This window comes from Anomaloglossus baeobatrachus, unplaced genomic scaffold (genome assembly GCF_048569485.1).
Source record: "Anomaloglossus baeobatrachus isolate aAnoBae1 unplaced genomic scaffold, aAnoBae1.hap1 Scaffold_3660, whole genome shotgun sequence".
NCBI lineage: Eukaryota > Metazoa > Chordata > Amphibia > Anura > Aromobatidae > Anomaloglossus > Anomaloglossus baeobatrachus.
The window spans coordinates 19,798-40,896 of record NW_027443011.1 but is presented as its reverse complement, the minus strand read 5'-3'; the positions used below and the strand labels follow the sequence as shown (position 1 = coordinate 40,896).

The 21,099-nt window shown below is 46.9% G+C and overlaps 12 non-coding genes across 12 annotated transcripts; all 12 read left to right on the top strand.

The window, feature by feature from the left end:
• The first annotated feature begins 930 nt into the window (after positions 1 to 930).
• Positions 931 to 1,121, top strand: LOC142273952 (U2 spliceosomal RNA). Its single transcript, XR_012738339.1, has one exon. It is a non-coding gene; the product is annotated as a U2 spliceosomal RNA (small nuclear RNA).
• A 2,188-nt stretch (positions 1,122 to 3,309) lies between these two features.
• LOC142273973 (U2 spliceosomal RNA) lies at positions 3,310 to 3,503 on the top strand. Its single transcript, XR_012738358.1, has one exon. It is a non-coding gene; the product is annotated as a U2 spliceosomal RNA (small nuclear RNA).
• Positions 3,504 to 4,890: 1,387 nt separating this feature from the next.
• On the top strand, positions 4,891 to 5,081 carry LOC142273951 (U2 spliceosomal RNA). The gene has a single exon (XR_012738338.1). It is a non-coding gene; the product is annotated as a U2 spliceosomal RNA (small nuclear RNA).
• Positions 5,082 to 6,468: 1,387 nt separating this feature from the next.
• LOC142273970 (U2 spliceosomal RNA) lies at positions 6,469 to 6,659 on the top strand. The gene has a single exon (XR_012738355.1). It is a non-coding gene; the product is annotated as a U2 spliceosomal RNA (small nuclear RNA).
• A 1,387-nt stretch (positions 6,660 to 8,046) lies between these two features.
• On the top strand, positions 8,047 to 8,237 carry LOC142273950 (U2 spliceosomal RNA). The gene has a single exon (XR_012738337.1). It is a non-coding gene; the product is annotated as a U2 spliceosomal RNA (small nuclear RNA).
• A 1,387-nt stretch (positions 8,238 to 9,624) lies between these two features.
• On the top strand, positions 9,625 to 9,815 carry LOC142273949 (U2 spliceosomal RNA). The gene has a single exon (XR_012738336.1). It is a non-coding gene; the product is annotated as a U2 spliceosomal RNA (small nuclear RNA).
• Positions 9,816 to 11,202: 1,387 nt separating this feature from the next.
• On the top strand, positions 11,203 to 11,393 carry LOC142273948 (U2 spliceosomal RNA). Its single transcript, XR_012738335.1, has one exon. It is a non-coding gene; the product is annotated as a U2 spliceosomal RNA (small nuclear RNA).
• A 1,387-nt stretch (positions 11,394 to 12,780) lies between these two features.
• LOC142273947 (U2 spliceosomal RNA) lies at positions 12,781 to 12,971 on the top strand. Its single transcript, XR_012738334.1, has one exon. It is a non-coding gene; the product is annotated as a U2 spliceosomal RNA (small nuclear RNA).
• A 1,387-nt stretch (positions 12,972 to 14,358) lies between these two features.
• On the top strand, positions 14,359 to 14,549 carry LOC142273946 (U2 spliceosomal RNA). Its single transcript, XR_012738333.1, has one exon. It is a non-coding gene; the product is annotated as a U2 spliceosomal RNA (small nuclear RNA).
• Positions 14,550 to 15,936: 1,387 nt separating this feature from the next.
• LOC142273944 (U2 spliceosomal RNA) lies at positions 15,937 to 16,127 on the top strand. The gene has a single exon (XR_012738331.1). It is a non-coding gene; the product is annotated as a U2 spliceosomal RNA (small nuclear RNA).
• Positions 16,128 to 18,317: 2,190 nt separating this feature from the next.
• On the top strand, positions 18,318 to 18,510 carry LOC142273972 (U2 spliceosomal RNA). Its single transcript, XR_012738357.1, has one exon. It is a non-coding gene; the product is annotated as a U2 spliceosomal RNA (small nuclear RNA).
• A 1,387-nt stretch (positions 18,511 to 19,897) lies between these two features.
• On the top strand, positions 19,898 to 20,088 carry LOC142273943 (U2 spliceosomal RNA). The gene has a single exon (XR_012738330.1). It is a non-coding gene; the product is annotated as a U2 spliceosomal RNA (small nuclear RNA).
• The last annotated feature ends 1,011 nt before the right edge of the window (positions 20,089 to 21,099 follow it).

The following is a 21,099-nucleotide window of genomic DNA, read 5'->3' as shown; positions in this document are numbered from 1 at the left end:
CCCTCTCCTGGAGGAATAGTTTGCTTGCTCTTGGACATTCTAAAAGAGAGGTCATGATAGACATTGAGCTTCTGAGCTCAATTGGGGACAGTCATGGGTGATGAATGTTTGCAACCTACTGCGAAGCCTCATACCGCAATATAAGGAACGTCAAATACTAAGAAAGGGCGGCCTATGAAAGAATTACTACTTTCAATAAGTACACTTAAACGGCTAATTGGGAATAGAAAAACTGTAAAAAGCCCTCTGAGAAAGCCCCCCTCTAACCTTTGATAGTAAGCTTTTCTGTAGTCTGCCTGTTGATGTATTTTCCGTTTGAACTGTGCACAACATGAAGAGACGGAACACTGGCGGCTTGTCACAATGCCCCCCGATGACATCACAATAGCGCTGCTGCCTAGAAAACAAGCTGCGCAGAAGAAGTTGTTCTTTGGGTGGGAGGGTGGGCTAGTGGAAGGAGGGGGCAATCTCTTTTTTTCCCGGGTGGTAGGGGGATGACAGGAGAAGGGAAGCGGGTGGTGAGAAAGGTACAGAGGGCAGGGTTTGGGGGCTGGGAAGGAAAGGGAAAAGATTAGGGTTTGGGGATGATGAAAGGGCTTTCTACGGGTAAGGATGGCAAAGGGTGGCAGTGACGGAAAGTCAGGCAACCTGTCCTGTCCGTCTTTTTGTATCGTGAATTGGAAAGACTGCAAGGGGGAGGGGAGTTGCTTGCGCCCTAAAGGAGGAGTTATTCAGATTCATTGCAGTGGGCGGCGGCTGCAAAACGCACCATTCTTCTTGTTTTGGCTCTGCAAAGCAGCCTTTTCAAGGGTTGGCTTGGGTGACAAAATGTCTTGTGTAGGCGTGGGTTTGTCTCCCTCTCGCTCTCTCTCCCTAAGATGTGTCCGGCATAGGCCAGGGTGCCACTCGAGGCCCAAACCAATTCTGGTTATCGCTTCTCGGCCTTTTGGCTAAGATCAAGTGTAGTATCTGTTCTTATCAGTTTAATATCTGATACGTCCCCTATCTGGGGACCATATATTAAATGGATTTTTAGAACAGGGAGATGGAAAAAGAGCTTGCTCTGTCCACTCCACGCATTGACCTGGTATTGCAGTACCTCCAGGAACGGTGCACCCCTTCTTAACCCAGTTTCCAAAAGCAGAACTCAATTCACCTGATTCATATTAGCCCGATTTAATGAATTGGAAGAAAGCATACGTCTTCATATGCACCTCAATTTGGCCCATTCACTTTTCACACTTCCTCCTTTTGTTTTTTATCTTTCACACTTTTGACTTTCTTTATTCATCCAAATAGCAAACTCATCACCACTCAACCTGACCAACTCGGCTATGTCCCCGTGCTGCAGTTCTCTGTCTTATCTAGATCATTTGCAATTGAATGGAATAGATCCCTTTTGGACAAAGTGGATTCACCTGCTGCTGCAGTGACCACAGGTGTGATAACATCTAGAATTGGCATCTGGTGCGATCTCTCCGCTTCCACTCCAAAGAAAGTTACCTGTTTATTCCTATCATGCATTGGTTTTTGGGGTTTTCTTTGAGTAATGATGATCTCTTTAGTAGTCTGTTGGCGCCCTCTCCTGGAGGAATAGTTTGCTTGCTCTTGGACATTCTAAAAGAGAGGTCATGATAGACATTGAGCTTCTGAGCTCAATTGGGGACAGTCATGGGTGATGAATGTTTGCAACCTACTGCGAAGCCTCATACCGCAATATAAGGAACGTCAAATACTAAGAAAGGGCGGCCTATGAAAGAATTACTACTTTCAATAAGTACACTTAAACGGCTAATTGGGAATAGAAAAACTGTAAAAAGCCCTCTGAGAAAGCCCCCCTCTAACCTTTGATAGTAAGCTTTTCTGTAGTCTGCCTGTTGATGTATTTTCCGTTTGAACTGTGCACAACATGAAGAGACGGAACACTGGCGGCTTGTCACAATGCCCCCCGATGACATCACAATAGCGCTGCTGCCTAGAAAACAAGCTGCGCAGAAGAAGTTGTTCTTTGGGTGGGAGGGTGGGCTAGTGGAAGGAGGGGGCAATCTCTTTTTTTCCCGGGTGGTAGGGGGATGACAGGAGAAGGGAAGCGGGTGGTGAGAAAGGTACAGAGGGCAGGGTTTGGGGGCTGGGAAGGAAAGGGAAAAGATTAGGGTTTGGGGATGATGAAAGGGCTTTCTACGGGTAAGGATGGCAAAGGGTGGCAGTGACGGAAAGTCAGGCAACCTGTCCTGTCCGTCTTTTTGTATCGTGAATTGGAAAGACTGCAAGGGGGAGGGGAGTTGCTTGCGCCCTAAAGGAGGAGTTATTCAGATTCATTGCAGTGGGCGGCGGCTGCAAAACGCACCATTCTTCTTGTTTTGGCTCTGCAAAGCAGCCTTTTCAAGGGTTGGCTTGGGTGACAAAATGTCTTGTGTAGGCGTGGGTTTGTCTCCCTCTCGCTCTCTCTCCCTAAGATGTGTCCGGCATAGGCCAGGGTGCCACTCGAGGCCCAAACCAATTCTGGTTATCGCTTCTCGGCCTTTTGGCTAAGATCAAGTGTAGTATTGTTCGAAGAGGTGGTTTAAGCTCCAGGCCACCTTAGTACAATGATACAATGCACACTGGAAGGTTGCGCTTGCTAGTACTCTGGGTGGATAGTATATTCATCTAGAGGAAAACATGGCCCTACCAGGATCGAGGCTATTAGACTGAGTAAGGGTGGGGGGCTATGGTACAACGTGCCCCAGGACTGACGACCCTGGAGTGAGTCTGAGCTTGCTGGCTTGGGACCCCGGCAAGCCTTGGGCTCTGTAGCACACCGTACCTTGCCTTTCATACTTTTTGAGCATATTACCCTATCTCGGCCTTCTGGCTAGGAAGGGAAATTTTTATAATCCCGGTCGGAGGTCTGGTCAGCTTTGGGCTGAGAAACTAACACCCGGTTGGAGGTCTGGGTCAGCTTCGGCTGAGAAACCAACACCCGGTTGGAGGTCTGGGTCAGCTTCGGCTGAGAAACCAACACCCGGTTGGAGGTCCGGTTAGCCTTGGGCTGAGAAACCAACACCGGTTGATGGTCCGGGCAGTTTCGGCTGCGAAACCAACAACTAGTAGCTCTCTACTCCACTTGGGTAAGATGCCTGGGTGGACGCTGGGAGCAACGACAAGGCTCAACCAGGCTTCGGCTTGGGGGAGCACCGAAGATCCCTGACCCTTGCTGTGGCCTTCTGGCTCGGAGGGACGGGGTTGATTTTTGGGGACCCTCTCCTCACGGTGGGGTCCACACGAATCCTAGCCTTTGCACTGTTTTTGGTGTGACTTCGGTCATGCATTTTTTGTGGTGCTTTGGAAAGCTTCATTAAATCAAAAAATCTGTTCTTATCAGTTTAATATCTGATACGTCCCCTATCTGGGGACCATATATTAAATGGATTTTTAGAACAGGGAGATGGAAAAAGAGCTTGCTCTGTCCACTCCACGCATTGACCTGGTATTGCAGTACCTCCAGGAACGGTGCACCCCTTCTTAACCCAGTTTCCAAAAGCAGAACTCAATTCACCTGATTCATATTAGCCCGATTTAATGAATTGGAAGAAAGCATACGTCTTCATATGCACCTCAATTTGGCCCATTCACTTTTCACACTTCCTCCTTTTGTTTTTTATCTTTCACACTTTTGACTTTCTTTATTCATCCAAATAGCAAACTCATCACCACTCAACCTGACCAACTCGGCTATGTCCCCGTGCTGCAGTTCTCTGTCTTATCTAGATCATTTGCAATTGAATGGAATAGATCCCTTTTGGACAAAGTGGATTCACCTGCTGCTGCAGTGACCACAGGTGTGATAACATCTAGAATTGGCATCTGGTGCGATCTCTCCGCTTCCACTCCAAAGAAAGTTACCTGTTTATTCCTATCATGCATTGGTTTTTGGGGTTTTCTTTGAGTAATGATGATCTCTTTAGTAGTCTGTTGGCGCCCTCTCCTGGAGGAATAGTTTGCTTGCTCTTGGACATTCTAAAAGAGAGGTCATGATAGACATTGAGCTTCTGAGCTCAATTGGGGACAGTCATGGGTGATGAATGTTTGCAACCTACTGCGAAGCCTCATACCGCAATATAAGGAACGTCAAATACTAAGAAAGGGCGGCCTATGAAAGAATTACTACTTTCAATAAGTACACTTAAACGGCTAATTGGGAATAGAAAAACTGTAAAAAGCCCTCTGAGAAAGCCCCCCTCTAACCTTTGATAGTAAGCTTTTCTGTAGTCTGCCTGTTGATGTATTTTCCGTTTGAACTGTGCACAACATGAAGAGACGGAACACTGGCGGCTTGTCACAATGCCCCCCGATGACATCACAATAGCGCTGCTGCCTAGAAAACAAGCTGCGCAGAAGAAGTTGTTCTTTGGGTGGGAGGGTGGGCTAGTGGAAGGAGGGGGCAATCTCTTTTTTTCCCGGGTGGTAGGGGGATGACAGGAGAAGGGAAGCGGGTGGTGAGAAAGGTACAGAGGGCAGGGTTTGGGGGCTGGGAAGGAAAGGGAAAAGATTAGGGTTTGGGGATGATGAAAGGGCTTTCTACGGGTAAGGATGGCAAAGGGTGGCAGTGACGGAAAGTCAGGCAACCTGTCCTGTCCGTCTTTTTGTATCGTGAATTGGAAAGACTGCAAGGGGGAGGGGAGTTGCTTGCGCCCTAAAGGAGGAGTTATTCAGATTCATTGCAGTGGGCGGCGGCTGCAAAACGCACCATTCTTCTTGTTTTGGCTCTGCAAAGCAGCCTTTTCAAGGGTTGGCTTGGGTGACAAAATGTCTTGTGTAGGCGTGGGTTTGTCTCCCTCTCGCTCTCTCTCCCTAAGATGTGTCCGGCATAGGCCAGGGTGCCACTCGAGGCCCAAACCAATTCTGGTTATCGCTTCTCGGCCTTTTGGCTAAGATCAAGTGTAGTATCTGTTCTTATCAGTTTAATATCTGATACGTCCCCTATCTGGGGACCATATATTAAATGGATTTTTAGAACAGGGAGATGGAAAAAGAGCTTGCTCTGTCCACTCCACGCATTGACCTGGTATTGCAGTACCTCCAGGAACGGTGCACCCCTTCTTAACCCAGTTTCCAAAAGCAGAACTCAATTCACCTGATTCATATTAGCCCGATTTAATGAATTGGAAGAAAGCATACGTCTTCATATGCACCTCAATTTGGCCCATTCACTTTTCACACTTCCTCCTTTTGTTTTTTATCTTTCACACTTTTGACTTTCTTTATTCATCCAAATAGCAAACTCATCACCACTCAACCTGACCAACTCGGCTATGTCCCCGTGCTGCAGTTCTCTGTCTTATCTAGATCATTTGCAATTGAATGGAATAGATCCCTTTTGGACAAAGTGGATTCACCTGCTGCTGCAGTGACCACAGGTGTGATAACATCTAGAATTGGCATCTGGTGCGATCTCTCCGCTTCCACTCCAAAGAAAGTTACCTGTTTATTCCTATCATGCATTGGTTTTTGGGGTTTTCTTTGAGTAATGATGATCTCTTTAGTAGTCTGTTGGCGCCCTCTCCTGGAGGAATAGTTTGCTTGCTCTTGGACATTCTAAAAGAGAGGTCATGATAGACATTGAGCTTCTGAGCTCAATTGGGGACAGTCATGGGTGATGAATGTTTGCAACCTACTGCGAAGCCTCATACCGCAATATAAGGAACGTCAAATACTAAGAAAGGGCGGCCTATGAAAGAATTACTACTTTCAATAAGTACACTTAAACGGCTAATTGGGAATAGAAAAACTGTAAAAAGCCCTCTGAGAAAGCCCCCCTCTAACCTTTGATAGTAAGCTTTTCTGTAGTCTGCCTGTTGATGTATTTTCCGTTTGAACTGTGCACAACATGAAGAGACGGAACACTGGCGGCTTGTCACAATGCCCCCCGATGACATCACAATAGCGCTGCTGCCTAGAAAACAAGCTGCGCAGAAGAAGTTGTTCTTTGGGTGGGAGGGTGGGCTAGTGGAAGGAGGGGGCAATCTCTTTTTTTCCCGGGTGGTAGGGGGATGACAGGAGAAGGGAAGCGGGTGGTGAGAAAGGTACAGAGGGCAGGGTTTGGGGGCTGGGAAGGAAAGGGAAAAGATTAGGGTTTGGGGATGATGAAAGGGCTTTCTACGGGTAAGGATGGCAAAGGGTGGCAGTGACGGAAAGTCAGGCAACCTGTCCTGTCCGTCTTTTTGTATCGTGAATTGGAAAGACTGCAAGGGGGAGGGGAGTTGCTTGCGCCCTAAAGGAGGAGTTATTCAGATTCATTGCAGTGGGCGGCGGCTGCAAAACGCACCATTCTTCTTGTTTTGGCTCTGCAAAGCAGCCTTTTCAAGGGTTGGCTTGGGTGACAAAATGTCTTGTGTAGGCGTGGGTTTGTCTCCCTCTCGCTCTCTCTCCCTAAGATGTGTCCGGCATAGGCCAGGGTGCCACTCGAGGCCCAAACCAATTCTGGTTATTGCTTCTCGGCCTTTTGGCTAAGATCAAGTGTAGTATCTGTTCTTATCAGTTTAATATCTGATACGTCCCCTATCTGGGGACCATATATTAAATGGATTTTTAGAACAGGGAGATGGAAAAAGAGCTTGCTCTGTCCACTCCACGCATTGACCTGGTATTGCAGTACCTCCAGGAACGGTGCACCCCTTCTTAACCCAGTTTCCAAAAGCAGAACTCAATTCACCTGATTCATATTAGCCCGATTTAATGAATTGGAAGAAAGCATACGTCTTCATATGCACCTCAATTTGGCCCATTCACTTTTCACACTTCCTCCTTTTGTTTTTTATCTTTCACACTTTTGACTTTCTTTATTCATCCAAATAGCAAACTCATCACCACTCAACCTGACCAACTCGGCTATGTCCCCGTGCTGCAGTTCTCTGTCTTATCTAGATCATTTGCAATTGAATGGAATAGATCCCTTTTGGACAAAGTGGATTCACCTGCTGCTGCAGTGACCACAGGTGTGATAACATCTAGAATTGGCATCTGGTGCGATCTCTCCGCTTCCACTCCAAAGAAAGTTACCTGTTTATTCCTATCATGCATTGGTTTTTGGGGTTTTCTTTGAGTAATGATGATCTCTTTAGTAGTCTGTTGGCGCCCTCTCCTGGAGGAATAGTTTGCTTGCTCTTGGACATTCTAAAAGAGAGGTCATGATAGACATTGAGCTTCTGAGCTCAATTGGGGACAGTCATGGGTGATGAATGTTTGCAACCTACTGCGAAGCCTCATACCGCAATATAAGGAACGTCAAATACTAAGAAAGGGCGGCCTATGAAAGAATTACTACTTTCAATAAGTACACTTAAACGGCTAATTGGGAATAGAAAAACTGTAAAAAGCCCTCTGAGAAAGCCCCCCTCTAACCTTTGATAGTAAGCTTTTCTGTAGTCTGCCTGTTGATGTATTTTCCGTTTGAACTGTGCACAACATGAAGAGACGGAACACTGGCGGCTTGTCACAATGCCCCCCGATGACATCACAATAGCGCTGCTGCCTAGAAAACAAGCTGCGCAGAAGAAGTTGTTCTTTGGGTGGGAGGGTGGGCTAGTGGAAGGAGGGGGCAATCTCTTTTTTTCCCGGGTGGTAGGGGGATGACAGGAGAAGGGAAGCGGGTGGTGAGAAAGGTACAGAGGGCAGGGTTTGGGGGCTGGGAAGGAAAGGGAAAAGATTAGGGTTTGGGGATGATGAAAGGGCTTTCTACGGGTAAGGATGGCAAAGGGTGGCAGTGACGGAAAGTCAGGCAACCTGTCCTGTCCGTCTTTTTGTATCGTGAATTGGAAAGACTGCAAGGGGGAGGGGAGTTGCTTGCGCCCTAAAGGAGGAGTTATTCAGATTCATTGCAGTGGGCGGCGGCTGCAAAACGCACCATTCTTCTTGTTTTGGCTCTGCAAAGCAGCCTTTTCAAGGGTTGGCTTGGGTGACAAAATGTCTTGTGTAGGCGTGGGTTTGTCTCCCTCTCGCTCTCTCTCCCTAAGATGTGTCCGGCATAGGCCAGGGTGCCACTCGAGGCCCAAACCAATTCTGGTTATCGCTTCTCGGCCTTTTGGCTAAGATCAAGTGTAGTATCTGTTCTTATCAGTTTAATATCTGATACGTCCCCTATCTGGGGACCATATATTAAATGGATTTTTAGAACAGGGAGATGGAAAAAGAGCTTGCTCTGTCCACTCCACGCATTGACCTGGTATTGCAGTACCTCCAGGAACGGTGCACCCCTTCTTAACCCAGTTTCCAAAAGCAGAACTCAATTCACCTGATTCATATTAGCCCGATTTAATGAATTGGAAGAAAGCATACGTCTTCATATGCACCTCAATTTGGCCCATTCACTTTTCACACTTCCTCCTTTTGTTTTTTATCTTTCACACTTTTGACTTTCTTTATTCATCCAAATAGCAAACTCATCACCACTCAACCTGACCAACTCGGCTATGTCCCCGTGCTGCAGTTCTCTGTCTTATCTAGATCATTTGCAATTGAATGGAATAGATCCCTTTTGGACAAAGTGGATTCACCTGCTGCTGCAGTGACCACAGGTGTGATAACATCTAGAATTGGCATCTGGTGCGATCTCTCCGCTTCCACTCCAAAGAAAGTTACCTGTTTATTCCTATCATGCATTGGTTTTTGGGGTTTTCTTTGAGTAATGATGATCTCTTTAGTAGTCTGTTGGCGCCCTCTCCTGGAGGAATAGTTTGCTTGCTCTTGGACATTCTAAAAGAGAGGTCATGATAGACATTGAGCTTCTGAGCTCAATTGGGGACAGTCATGGGTGATGAATGTTTGCAACCTACTGCGAAGCCTCATACCGCAATATAAGGAACGTCAAATACTAAGAAAGGGCGGCCTATGAAAGAATTACTACTTTCAATAAGTACACTTAAACGGCTAATTGGGAATAGAAAAACTGTAAAAAGCCCTCTGAGAAAGCCCCCCTCTAACCTTTGATAGTAAGCTTTTCTGTAGTCTGCCTGTTGATGTATTTTCCGTTTGAACTGTGCACAACATGAAGAGACGGAACACTGGCGGCTTGTCACAATGCCCCCCGATGACATCACAATAGCGCTGCTGCCTAGAAAACAAGCTGCGCAGAAGAAGTTGTTCTTTGGGTGGGAGGGTGGGCTAGTGGAAGGAGGGGGCAATCTCTTTTTTTCCCGGGTGGTAGGGGGATGACAGGAGAAGGGAAGCGGGTGGTGAGAAAGGTACAGAGGGCAGGGTTTGGGGGCTGGGAAGGAAAGGGAAAAGATTAGGGTTTGGGGATGATGAAAGGGCTTTCTACGGGTAAGGATGGCAAAGGGTGGCAGTGACGGAAAGTCAGGCAACCTGTCCTGTCCGTCTTTTTGTATCGTGAATTGGAAAGACTGCAAGGGGGAGGGGAGTTGCTTGCGCCCTAAAGGAGGAGTTATTCAGATTCATTGCAGTGGGCGGCGGCTGCAAAACGCACCATTCTTCTTGTTTTGGCTCTGCAAAGCAGCCTTTTCAAGGGTTGGCTTGGGTGACAAAATGTCTTGTGTAGGCGTGGGTTTGTCTCCCTCTCGCTCTCTCTCCCTAAGATGTGTCCGGCATAGGCCAGGGTGCCACTCGAGGCCCAAACCAATTCTGGTTATCGCTTCTCGGCCTTTTGGCTAAGATCAAGTGTAGTATCTGTTCTTATCAGTTTAATATCTGATACGTCCCCTATCTGGGGACCATATATTAAATGGATTTTTAGAACAGGGAGATGGAAAAAGAGCTTGCTCTGTCCACTCCACGCATTGACCTGGTATTGCAGTACCTCCAGGAACGGTGCACCCCTTCTTAACCCAGTTTCCAAAAGCAGAACTCAATTCACCTGATTCATATTAGCCCGATTTAATGAATTGGAAGAAAGCATACGTCTTCATATGCACCTCAATTTGGCCCATTCACTTTTCACACTTCCTCCTTTTGTTTTTTATCTTTCACACTTTTGACTTTCTTTATTCATCCAAATAGCAAACTCATCACCACTCAACCTGACCAACTCGGCTATGTCCCCGTGCTGCAGTTCTCTGTCTTATCTAGATCATTTGCAATTGAATGGAATAGATCCCTTTTGGACAAAGTGGATTCACCTGCTGCTGCAGTGACCACAGGTGTGATAACATCTAGAATTGGCATCTGGTGCGATCTCTCCGCTTCCACTCCAAAGAAAGTTACCTGTTTATTCCTATCATGCATTGGTTTTTGGGGTTTTCTTTGAGTAATGATGATCTCTTTAGTAGTCTGTTGGCGCCCTCTCCTGGAGGAATAGTTTGCTTGCTCTTGGACATTCTAAAAGAGAGGTCATGATAGACATTGAGCTTCTGAGCTCAATTGGGGACAGTCATGGGTGATGAATGTTTGCAACCTACTGCGAAGCCTCATACCGCAATATAAGGAACGTCAAATACTAAGAAAGGGCGGCCTATGAAAGAATTACTACTTTCAATAAGTACACTTAAACGGCTAATTGGGAATAGAAAAACTGTAAAAAGCCCTCTGAGAAAGCCCCCCTCTAACCTTTGATAGTAAGCTTTTCTGTAGTCTGCCTGTTGATGTATTTTCCGTTTGAACTGTGCACAACATGAAGAGACGGAACACTGGCGGCTTGTCACAATGCCCCCCGATGACATCACAATAGCGCTGCTGCCTAGAAAACAAGCTGCGCAGAAGAAGTTGTTCTTTGGGTGGGAGGGTGGGCTAGTGGAAGGAGGGGGCAATCTCTTTTTTTCCCGGGTGGTAGGGGGATGACAGGAGAAGGGAAGCGGGTGGTGAGAAAGGTACAGAGGGCAGGGTTTGGGGGCTGGGAAGGAAAGGGAAAAGATTAGGGTTTGGGGATGATGAAAGGGCTTTCTACGGGTAAGGATGGCAAAGGGTGGCAGTGACGGAAAGTCAGGCAACCTGTCCTGTCCGTCTTTTTGTATCGTGAATTGGAAAGACTGCAAGGGGGAGGGGAGTTGCTTGCGCCCTAAAGGAGGAGTTATTCAGATTCATTGCAGTGGGCGGCGGCTGCAAAACGCACCATTCTTCTTGTTTTGGCTCTGCAAAGCAGCCTTTTCAAGGGTTGGCTTGGGTGACAAAATGTCTTGTGTAGGCGTGGGTTTGTCTCCCTCTCGCTCTCTCTCCCTAAGATGTGTCCGGCATAGGCCAGGGTGCCACTCGAGGCCCAAACCAATTCTGGTTATCGCTTCTCGGCCTTTTGGCTAAGATCAAGTGTAGTATCTGTTCTTATCAGTTTAATATCTGATACGTCCCCTATCTGGGGACCATATATTAAATGGATTTTTAGAACAGGGAGATGGAAAAAGAGCTTGCTCTGTCCACTCCACGCATTGACCTGGTATTGCAGTACCTCCAGGAACGGTGCACCCCTTCTTAACCCAGTTTCCAAAAGCAGAACTCAATTCACCTGATTCATATTAGCCCGATTTAATGAATTGGAAGAAAGCATACGTCTTCATATGCACCTCAATTTGGCCCATTCACTTTTCACACTTCCTCCTTTTGTTTTTTATCTTTCACACTTTTGACTTTCTTTATTCATCCAAATAGCAAACTCATCACCACTCAACCTGACCAACTCGGCTATGTCCCCGTGCTGCAGTTCTCTGTCTTATCTAGATCATTTGCAATTGAATTGAATAGATCCCTTTTGGACAAAGTGGATTCACCTGCTGCTGCAGTGACCACAGGTGTGATAACATCTAGAATTGGCATCTGGTGCGATCTCTCCGCTTCCACTCCAAAGAAAGTTACCTGTTTATTCCTATCATGCATTGGTTTTTGGGGTTTTCTTTGAGTAATGATGATCTCTTTAGTAGTCTGTTGGCGCCCTCTCCTGGAGGAATAGTTTGCTTGCTCTTGGACATTCTAAAAGAGAGGTCATGATAGACATTGAGCTTCTGAGCTCAATTGGGGACAGTCATGGGTGATGAATGTTTGCAACCTACTGCGAAGCCTCATACCGCAATATAAGGAACGTCAAATACTAAGAAAGGGCGGCCTATGAAAGAATTACTACTTTCAATAAGTACACTTAAACGGCTAATTGGGAATAGAAAAACTGTAAAAAGCCCTCTGAGAAAGCCCCCCTCTAACCTTTGATAGTAAGCTTTTCTGTAGTCTGCCTGTTGATGTATTTTCCGTTTGAACTGTGCACAACATGAAGAGACGGAACACTGGCGGCTTGTCACAATGCCCCCCGATGACATCACAATAGCGCTGCTGCCTAGAAAACAAGCTGCGCAGAAGAAGTTGTTCTTTGGGTGGGAGGGTGGGCTAGTGGAAGGAGGGGGCAATCTCTTTTTTTCCCGGGTGGTAGGGGGATGACAGGAGAAGGGAAGCGGGTGGTGAGAAAGGTACAGAGGGCAGGGTTTGGGGGCTGGGAAGGAAAGGGAAAAGATTAGGGTTTGGGGATGATGAAAGGGCTTTCTACGGGTAAGGATGGCAAAGGGTGGCAGTGACGGAAAGTCAGGCAACCTGTCCTGTCCGTCTTTTTGTATCGTGAATTGGAAAGACTGCAAGGGGGAGGGGAGTTGCTTGCGCCCTAAAGGAGGAGTTATTCAGATTCATTGCAGTGGGCGGCGGCTGCAAAACGCACCATTCTTCTTGTTTTGGCTCTGCAAAGCAGCCTTTTCAAGGGTTGGCTTGGGTGACAAAATGTCTTGTGTAGGCGTGGGTTTGTCTCCCTCTCGCTCTCTCTCCCTAAGATGTGTCCGGCATAGGCCAGGGTGCCACTCGAGGCCCAAACCAATTCTGGTTATCGCTTCTCGGCCTTTTGGCTAAGATCAAGTGTAGTATCTGTTCTTATCAGTTTAATATCTGATACGTCCCCTATCTGGGGACCATATATTAAATGGATTTTTAGAACAGGGAGATGGAAAAAGAGCTTGCTCTGTCCACTCCACGCATTGACCTGGTATTGCAGTACCTCCAGGAACGGTGCACCCCTTCTTAACCCAGTTTCCAAAAGCAGAACTCAATTCACCTGATTCATATTAGCCCGATTTAATGAATTGGAAGAAAGCATACGTCTTCATATGCACCTCAATTTGGCCCATTCACTTTTCACACTTCCTCCTTTTGTTTTTTATCTTTCACACTTTTGACTTTCTTTATTCATCCAAATAGCAAACTCATCACCACTCAACCTGACCAACTCGGCTATGTCCCCGTGCTGCAGTTCTCTGTCTTATCTAGATCATTTGCAATTGAATGGAATAGATCCCTTTTGGACAAAGTGGATTCACCTGCTGCTGCAGTGACCACAGGTGTGATAACATCTAGAATTGGCATCTGGTGCGATCTCTCCGCTTCCACTCCAAAGAAAGTTACCTGTTTATTCCTATCATGCATTGGTTTTTGGGGTTTTCTTTGAGTAATGATGATCTCTTTAGTAGTCTGTTGGCGCCCTCTCCTGGAGGAATAGTTTGCTTGCTCTTGGACATTCTAAAAGAGAGGTCATGATAGACATTGAGCTTCTGAGCTCAATTGGGGACAGTCATGGGTGATGAATGTTTGCAACCTACTGCGAAGCCTCATACCGCAATATAAGGAACGTCAAATACTAAGAAAGGGCGGCCTATGAAAGAATTACTACTTTCAATAAGTACACTTAAACGGCTAATTGGGAATAGAAAAACTGTAAAAAGCCCTCTGAGAAAGCCCCCCTCTAACCTTTGATAGTAAGCTTTTCTGTAGTCTGCCTGTTGATGTATTTTCCGTTTGAACTGTGCACAACATGAAGAGACGGAACACTGGCGGCTTGTCACAATGCCCCCCGATGACATCACAATAGCGCTGCTGCCTAGAAAACAAGCTGCGCAGAAGAAGTTGTTCTTTGGGTGGGAGGGTGGGCTAGTGGAAGGAGGGGGCAATCTCTTTTTTTCCCGGGTGGTAGGGGGATGACAGGAGAAGGGAAGCGGGTGGTGAGAAAGGTACAGAGGGCAGGGTTTGGGGGCTGGGAAGGAAAGGGAAAAGATTAGGGTTTGGGGATGATGAAAGGGCTTTCTACGGGTAAGGATGGCAAAGGGTGGCAGTGACGGAAAGTCAGGCAACCTGTCCTGTCCGTCTTTTTGTATCGTGAATTGGAAAGACTGCAAGGGGGAGGGGAGTTGCTTGCGCCCTAAAGGAGGAGTTATTCAGATTCATTGCAGTGGGCGGCGGCTGCAAAACGCACCATTCTTCTTGTTTTGGCTCTGCAAAGCAGCCTTTTCAAGGGTTGGCTTGGGTGACAAAATGTCTTGTGTAGGCGTGGGTTTGTCTCCCTCTCGCTCTCTCTCCCTAAGATGTGTCCGGCATAGGCCAGGGTGCCACTCGAGGCCCAAACCAATTCTGGTTATCGCTTCTCGGCCTTTTGGCTAAGATCAAGTGTAGTATCTGTTCTTATCAGTTTAATATCTGATACGTCCCCTATCTGGGGACCATATATTAAATGGATTTTTAGAACAGGGAGATGGAAAAAGAGCTTGCTCTGTCCACTCCACGCATTGACCTGGTATTGCAGTACCTCCAGGAACGGTGCACCCCTTCTTAACCCAGTTTCCAAAAGCAGAACTCAATTCACCTGATTCATATTAGCCCGATTTAATGAATTGGAAGAAAGCATACGTCTTCATATGCACCTCAATTTGGCCCATTCACTTTTCACACTTCCTCCTTTTGTTTTTTATCTTTCACACTTTTGACTTTCTTTATTCATCCAAATAGCAAACTCATCACCACTCAACCTGACCAACTCGGCTATGTCCCCGTGCTGCAGTTCTCTGTCTTATCTAGATCATTTGCAATTGAATGGAATAGATCCCTTTTGGACAAAGTGGATTCACCTGCTGCTGCAGTGACCACAGGTGTGATAACATCTAGAATTGGAATCTGGTGCGATCTCTCCGCTTCCACTCCAAAGAAAGTTACCTGTTTATTCCTATCATGCATTGGTTTTTGGGGTTTTCTTTGAGTAATGATGATCTCTTTAGTAGTCTGTTGGCGCCCTCTCCTGGAGGAATAGTTTGCTTGCTCTTGGACATTCTAAAAGAGAGGTCATGATAGACATTGAGCTTCTGAGCTCAATTGGGGACAGTCATGGGTGATGAATGTTTGCAACCTACTGCGAAGCCTCATACCGCAATATAAGGAACGTCAAATACTAAGAAAGGGCGGCCTATGAAAGAATTACTACTTTCAATAAGTACACTTAAACGGCTAATTGGGAATAGAAAAACTGTAAAAAGCCCTCTGAGAAAGCCCCCCTCTAACCTTTGATAGTAAGCTTTTCTGTAGTCTGCCTGTTGATGTATTTTCCGTTTGAACTGTGCACAACATGAAGAGACGGAACACTGGCGGCTTGTCACAATGCCCCCCGATGACATCACAATAGCGCTGCTGCCTAGAAAACAAGCTGCGCAGAAGAAGTTGTTCTTTGGGTGGGAGGGTGGGCTAGTGGAAGGAGGGGGCAATCTCTTTTTTTCCCGGGTGGTAGGGGGATGACAGGAGAAGGGAAGCGGGTGGTGAGAAAGGTACAGAGGGCAGGGTTTGGGGGCTGGGAAGGAAAGGGAAAAGATTAGGGTTTGGGGATGATGAAAGGGCTTTCTACGGGTAAGGATGGCAAAGGGTGGCAGTGACGGAAAGTCAGGCAACCTGTCCTGTCCGTCTTTTTGTATCGTGAATTGGAAAGACTGCAAGGGGGAGGGGAGTTGCTTGCGCCCTAAAGGAGGAGTTATTCAGATTCATTGCAGTGGGCGGCGGCTGCAAAACGCACCATTCTTCTTGTTTTGGCTCTGCAAAGCAGCCTTTTCAAGGGTTGGCTTGGGTGACAAAATGTCTTGTGTAGGCGTGGGTTTGTCTCCCTCTCGCTCTCTCTCCCTAAGATGTGTCCGGCATAGGCCAGGGTGCCACTCGAGGCCCAAACCAATTCTGGTTATCGCTTCTCGGCCTTTTGGCTAAGATCAAGTGTAGTATCTGTTCTTATCAGTTTAATATCTGATACGTCCCCTATCTGGGGACCATATATTAAATGGATTTTTAGAACAGGGAGATGGAAAAAGAGCTTGCTCTGTCCACTCCACGCATTGACCTGGTATTGCAGTACCTCCAGGAACGGTGCACCCCTTCTTAACCCAGTTTCCAAAAGCAGAACTCAATTCACCTGATTCATATTAACCCCAATTTAATGAATTGGAAGAAAGCATACGTCTTCATATGCACCTCAATTTGGCCCATTCACTTTTCACACTTCCTCCTTTTGTTTTTTATCTTTCACACTTTTGACTTTCTTTATTCATCCAAATAGCAAACTCATCACCACTCAACCTGACCAACTTGGCTATGTCCCCGTGCTGCAGTTCTCTGTCTTATCTAGATCATTTGCAATTGAATGGAATAGATCCCTTTTGGACAAAGTGGATTCACCTGCTGCTGCAGTGACCACAGGTGTGATAACATCTAGAATTGGCATCTGGTGCGATCTCTCCGCTTCCACTCCAAAGAAAGTTACCTGTTTATTCCTATCATGCATTGGTTTTTGGGGTTTTCTTTGAGTAATGATGATCTCTTTAGTAGTCTGTTGGCGCCCTCTCCTGGAGGAATAGTTTGCTTGCTCTTGGACATTCTAAAAGAGAGGTCATGATAGACATTGAGCTTCTGAGCTCAATTGGGGACAGTCATGGGTGATGAATGTTTGCAACCTACTGCGAAGCCTCATACCGCAATATAAGGAACGTCAAATACTAAGAAAGGGCGGCCTATGAAAGAATTACTACTTTCAATAAGTACACTTAAACGGCTAATTGGGAATAGAAAAACTGTAAAAAGCCCTCTGAGAAAGCCCCCCTCTAACCTTTGATAGTAAGCTTTTCTGTAGTCTGCCTGTTGATGTATTTTCCGTTTGAACTGTGCACAACATGAAGAGACGGAACACTGGCGGCTTGTCACAATGCCCCCCGATGACATCACAATAGCGCTGCTGCCTAGAAAACAAGCTGCGCAGAAGAAGTTGTTCTTTGGGTGGGAGGGTGGGCTAGTGGAAGGAGGGGGCAATCTCTTTTTTTCCCGGGTGGTAGGGGGATGACAGGAGAAGGGAAGCGGGTGGTGAGAAAGGTACAGAGGGCAGGGTTTGGGGGCTGGGAAGGAAAGGGAAAAGATTAGGGTTTGGGGATGATGAAAGGGCTTTCTACGGGTAAGGATGGCAAAGGGTGGCAGTGACGGAAAGTCAGGCAACCTGTCCTGTCCGTCTTTTTGTATCGTGAATTGGAAAGACTGCAAGGGGGAGGGGAGTTGCTTGCGCCCTAAAGGAGGAGTTATTCAGATTCATTGCAGTGGGCGGCGGCTGCAAAACGCACCATTCTTCTTGTTTTGGCTCTGCAAAGCAGCCTTTTCAAGGGTTGGCTTGGGTGACAAAATGTCTTGTGTAGGCGTGGGTTTGTCTCCCTCTCGCTCTCTCTCCCTAAGATGTGTCCGGCATAGGCCAGGGTGCCACTCGAGGCCCAAACCAATTCTGGTTATCGCTTCTCGGCCTTTTGGTTAAGATCAAGTGTAGTGTTGTTCGAAGAGGTGGTTTAAGCTCCAGGCCACCTTAGTACAATGATACAATGCACACTGGAAGGTTGCGCTTGCTAGTACTCTGGGTGGATAGTATATTCATCTAGAGGAAAACATGGCCCTACCAGGATCGAGGCTATTAGACTGAGTAAGGGTGGGGGGCTATGGTACAACGTGCCCCAGGACTGACGACCCTGGAGTGAGTCTGAGCTTGCTGGCTTGGGACCCCGGCAAGCCTTGGGCTCTGTAGCACACCGTACCTTGCCTTTTCATACTTTTTGAGCATATTACCCTATCCCGGCCTTCTGGCTAGGAAGGGAAATTTTTATAATCCCGGTCGGAGGTCTGGTCAGCTTTGGGCTGAGAAACTAACACCCGGTTGGAGGTCTGGGTCAGCTTCGGCTGAGAAACCAACACCCGGTTGGAGGTCTGGGTCAGCTTCGGCTGAGAAACCAACACCCGGTTGGAGGTCCGGTTAGCCTTGGGCTGAGAAACCAACACCGGTTGACGGTCCGGGCAGTTTCGGCTGCGAAACCAACAACTAGTAGCTCTCTACTCCACTTGGGTAAGATGCCTGGGTGGACGCTGGGAGCAACGACAAGGCTCAACCAGGCTTCGGCTTGGGGGAGCACCGAAGATCCCTGACCCTTGCTGTGGCCTTCTGGCTCGGAGGGACGGGGTTGATTTTTGGGGACCCTCTCCTCACGGTGGGGTCCACACGAATCCTAGCCTTTGCACTGTTTTTGGTGTGACTTCGGTCATGCATTTTTTGTGGTGCTTTGGAAAGCTTCATTAAATCAAAAATCTGTTCTTATCAGTTTAATATCTGATACGTCCCCTATCTGGGGACCATATATTAAATGGATTTTTAGAACAGGGAGATGGAAAAAGAGCTTGCTCTGTCCACTCCACGCATTGACCTGGTATTGCAGTACCTCCAGGAACGGTGCACCCCTTCTTAACCCAGTTTCCAAAAGCAGAACTCAATTCACCTGATTCATATTAGCCCGATTTAATGAATTGGAAGAAAGCATACGTCTTCATATGCACCTCAATTTGGCCCATTCACTTTTCACACTTCCTCCTTTTGTTTTTTATCTTTCACACTTTTGACTTTCTTTATTCATCCAAATAGCAAACTCATCACCACTCAACCTGACCAACTCGGCTATGTCCCCGTGCTGCAGTTCTCTGTCTTATCTAGATCATTTGCAATTGAATGGAATAGATCCCTTTTGGACAAAGTGGATTCACCTGCTGCTGCAGTGACCACAGGTGTGATAACATCTAGAATTGGCATCTGGTGCGATCTCTCCGCTTCCACTCCAAAGAAAGTTACCTGTTTATTCCTATCATGCATTGGTTTTTGGGGTTTTCTTTGAGTAATGATGATCTCTTTAGTAGTCTGTTGGCGCCCTCTCCTGGAGGAATAGTTTGCTTGCTCTTGGACATTCTAAAAGAGAGGTCATGATAGACATTGAGCTTCTGAGCTCAATTGGGGACAGTCATGGGTGATGAATGTTTGCAACCTACTGCGAAGCCTCATACCGCAATATAAGGAACGTCAAATACTAAGAAAGGGCGGCCTATGAAAGAATTACTACTTTCAATAAGTACACTTAAACGGCTAATTGGGAATAGAAAAACTGTAAAAAGCCCTCTGAGAAAGCCCCCCTCTAACCTTTGATAGTAAGCTTTTCTGTAGTCTGCCTGTTGATGTATTTTCCGTTTGAACTGTGCACAACATGAAGAGACGGAACACTGGCGGCTTGTCACAATGCCCCCCGATGACATCACAATAGCGCTGCTGCCTAGAAAACAAGCTGCGCAGAAGAAGTTGTTCTTTGGGTGGGAGGGTGGGCTAGTGGAAGGAGGGGGCAATCTCTTTTTTTCCCGGGTGGTAGGGGGATGACAGGAGAAGGGAAGCGGGTGGTGAGAAAGGTACAGAGGGCAGGGTTTGGGGGCTGGGAAGGAAAGGGAAAAGATTAGGGTTTGGGGATGATGAAAGGGCTTTCTACGGGTAAGGATGGCAAAGGGTGGCAGTGACGGAAAGTCAGGCAACCTGTCCTGTCCGTCTTTTTGTATCGTGAATTGGAAAGACTGCAAGGGGGAGGGGAGTTGCTTGCGCCCTAAAGGAGGAGTTATTCAGATTCATTGCAGTGGGCGGCGGCTGCAAAACGCACCATTCTTCTTGTTTTGGCTCTGCAAAGCAGCCTTTTCAAGGGTTGGCTTGGGTGACAAAATGTCTTGTGTAGGCGTGGGTTTGTCTCCCTCTCGCTCTCTCTCCCTAAGATGTGTCCGGCATAGGCCAGGGTGCCACTCGAGGCCCAAACCAATTCTGGTTATCGCTTCTCGGCCTTTTGGCTAAGATCAAGTGTAGTATCTGTTCTTATCAGTTTAATATCTGATACGTCCCCTATCTGGGGACCATATATTAAATGGATTTTTAGAACAGGGAGATGGAAAAAGAGCTTGCTCTGTCCACTCCACGCATTGACCTGGTATTGCAGTACCTCCAGGAACGGTGCACCCCTTCTTAACCCAGTTTCCAAAAGCAGAACTCAATTCACCTGATTCATATTAGCCCGATTTAATGAATTGGAAGAAAGCATACGTCTTCATATGCACCTCAATTTGGCCCATTCACTTTTCACACTTCCTCCTTTTGTTTTTTATCTTTCACACTTTTGACTTTCTTTATTCATCCAAATAGCAAACTCATCACCACTCAACCTGACCAACTCGGCTATGTCCCCGTGCTGCAGTTCTCTGTCTTATCTAGATCATTTGCAATTGAATGGAATAGATCCCTTTTGGACAAAGTGGATTCACCTGCTGCTGCAGTGACCACAGGTGTGATAACATCTAGAATTGGCATCTGGTGCGATCTCTCCGCTTCCACTCCAAAGAAAGTTACCTGTTTATTCCTATCATGCATTGGTTTTTGGGGTTTTCTTTGAGTAATGATGATCTCTTTAGTAGTCTGTTGGCGCCCTCTCCTGGAGGAATAGTTTGCTTGCTCTTGGACATTCTAAAAGAGAGGTCATGATAGACATTGAGCTTCTGAGCTCAATTGGGGACAGTCATGGGTGATGAATGTTTGCAACCTACTGCGAAGCCTCATACCGCAATATAAGGAACGTCAAATACTAAGAAAGGGCGGCCTATGAAAGAATTACTACTTTCAATAAGTACACTTAAACGGCTAATTGGGAATAGAAAAACTGTAAAAAGCCCTCTGAGAAAGCCCCCCTCTAACCTTTGATAGTAAGCTTTTCTGTAGTCTGCCTGTTGATGTATTTTCCGTTTGAACTGTGCACAACATGAAGAGACGGAACACTGGCGGCTTGTCACAATGCCCCCCGATGACATCACAATAGCGCTGCTGCCTAGAAAACAAGCTGCGCAGAAGAAGTTGTTCTTTGGGTGGGAGGGTGGGCTAGTGGAAGGAGGGGGCAATCTCTTTTTTTCCCGGGTGGTAGGGGGATGACAGGAGAAGGGAAGCGGGTGGTGAGAAAGGTACAGAGGGCAGGGTTTGGGGGCTGG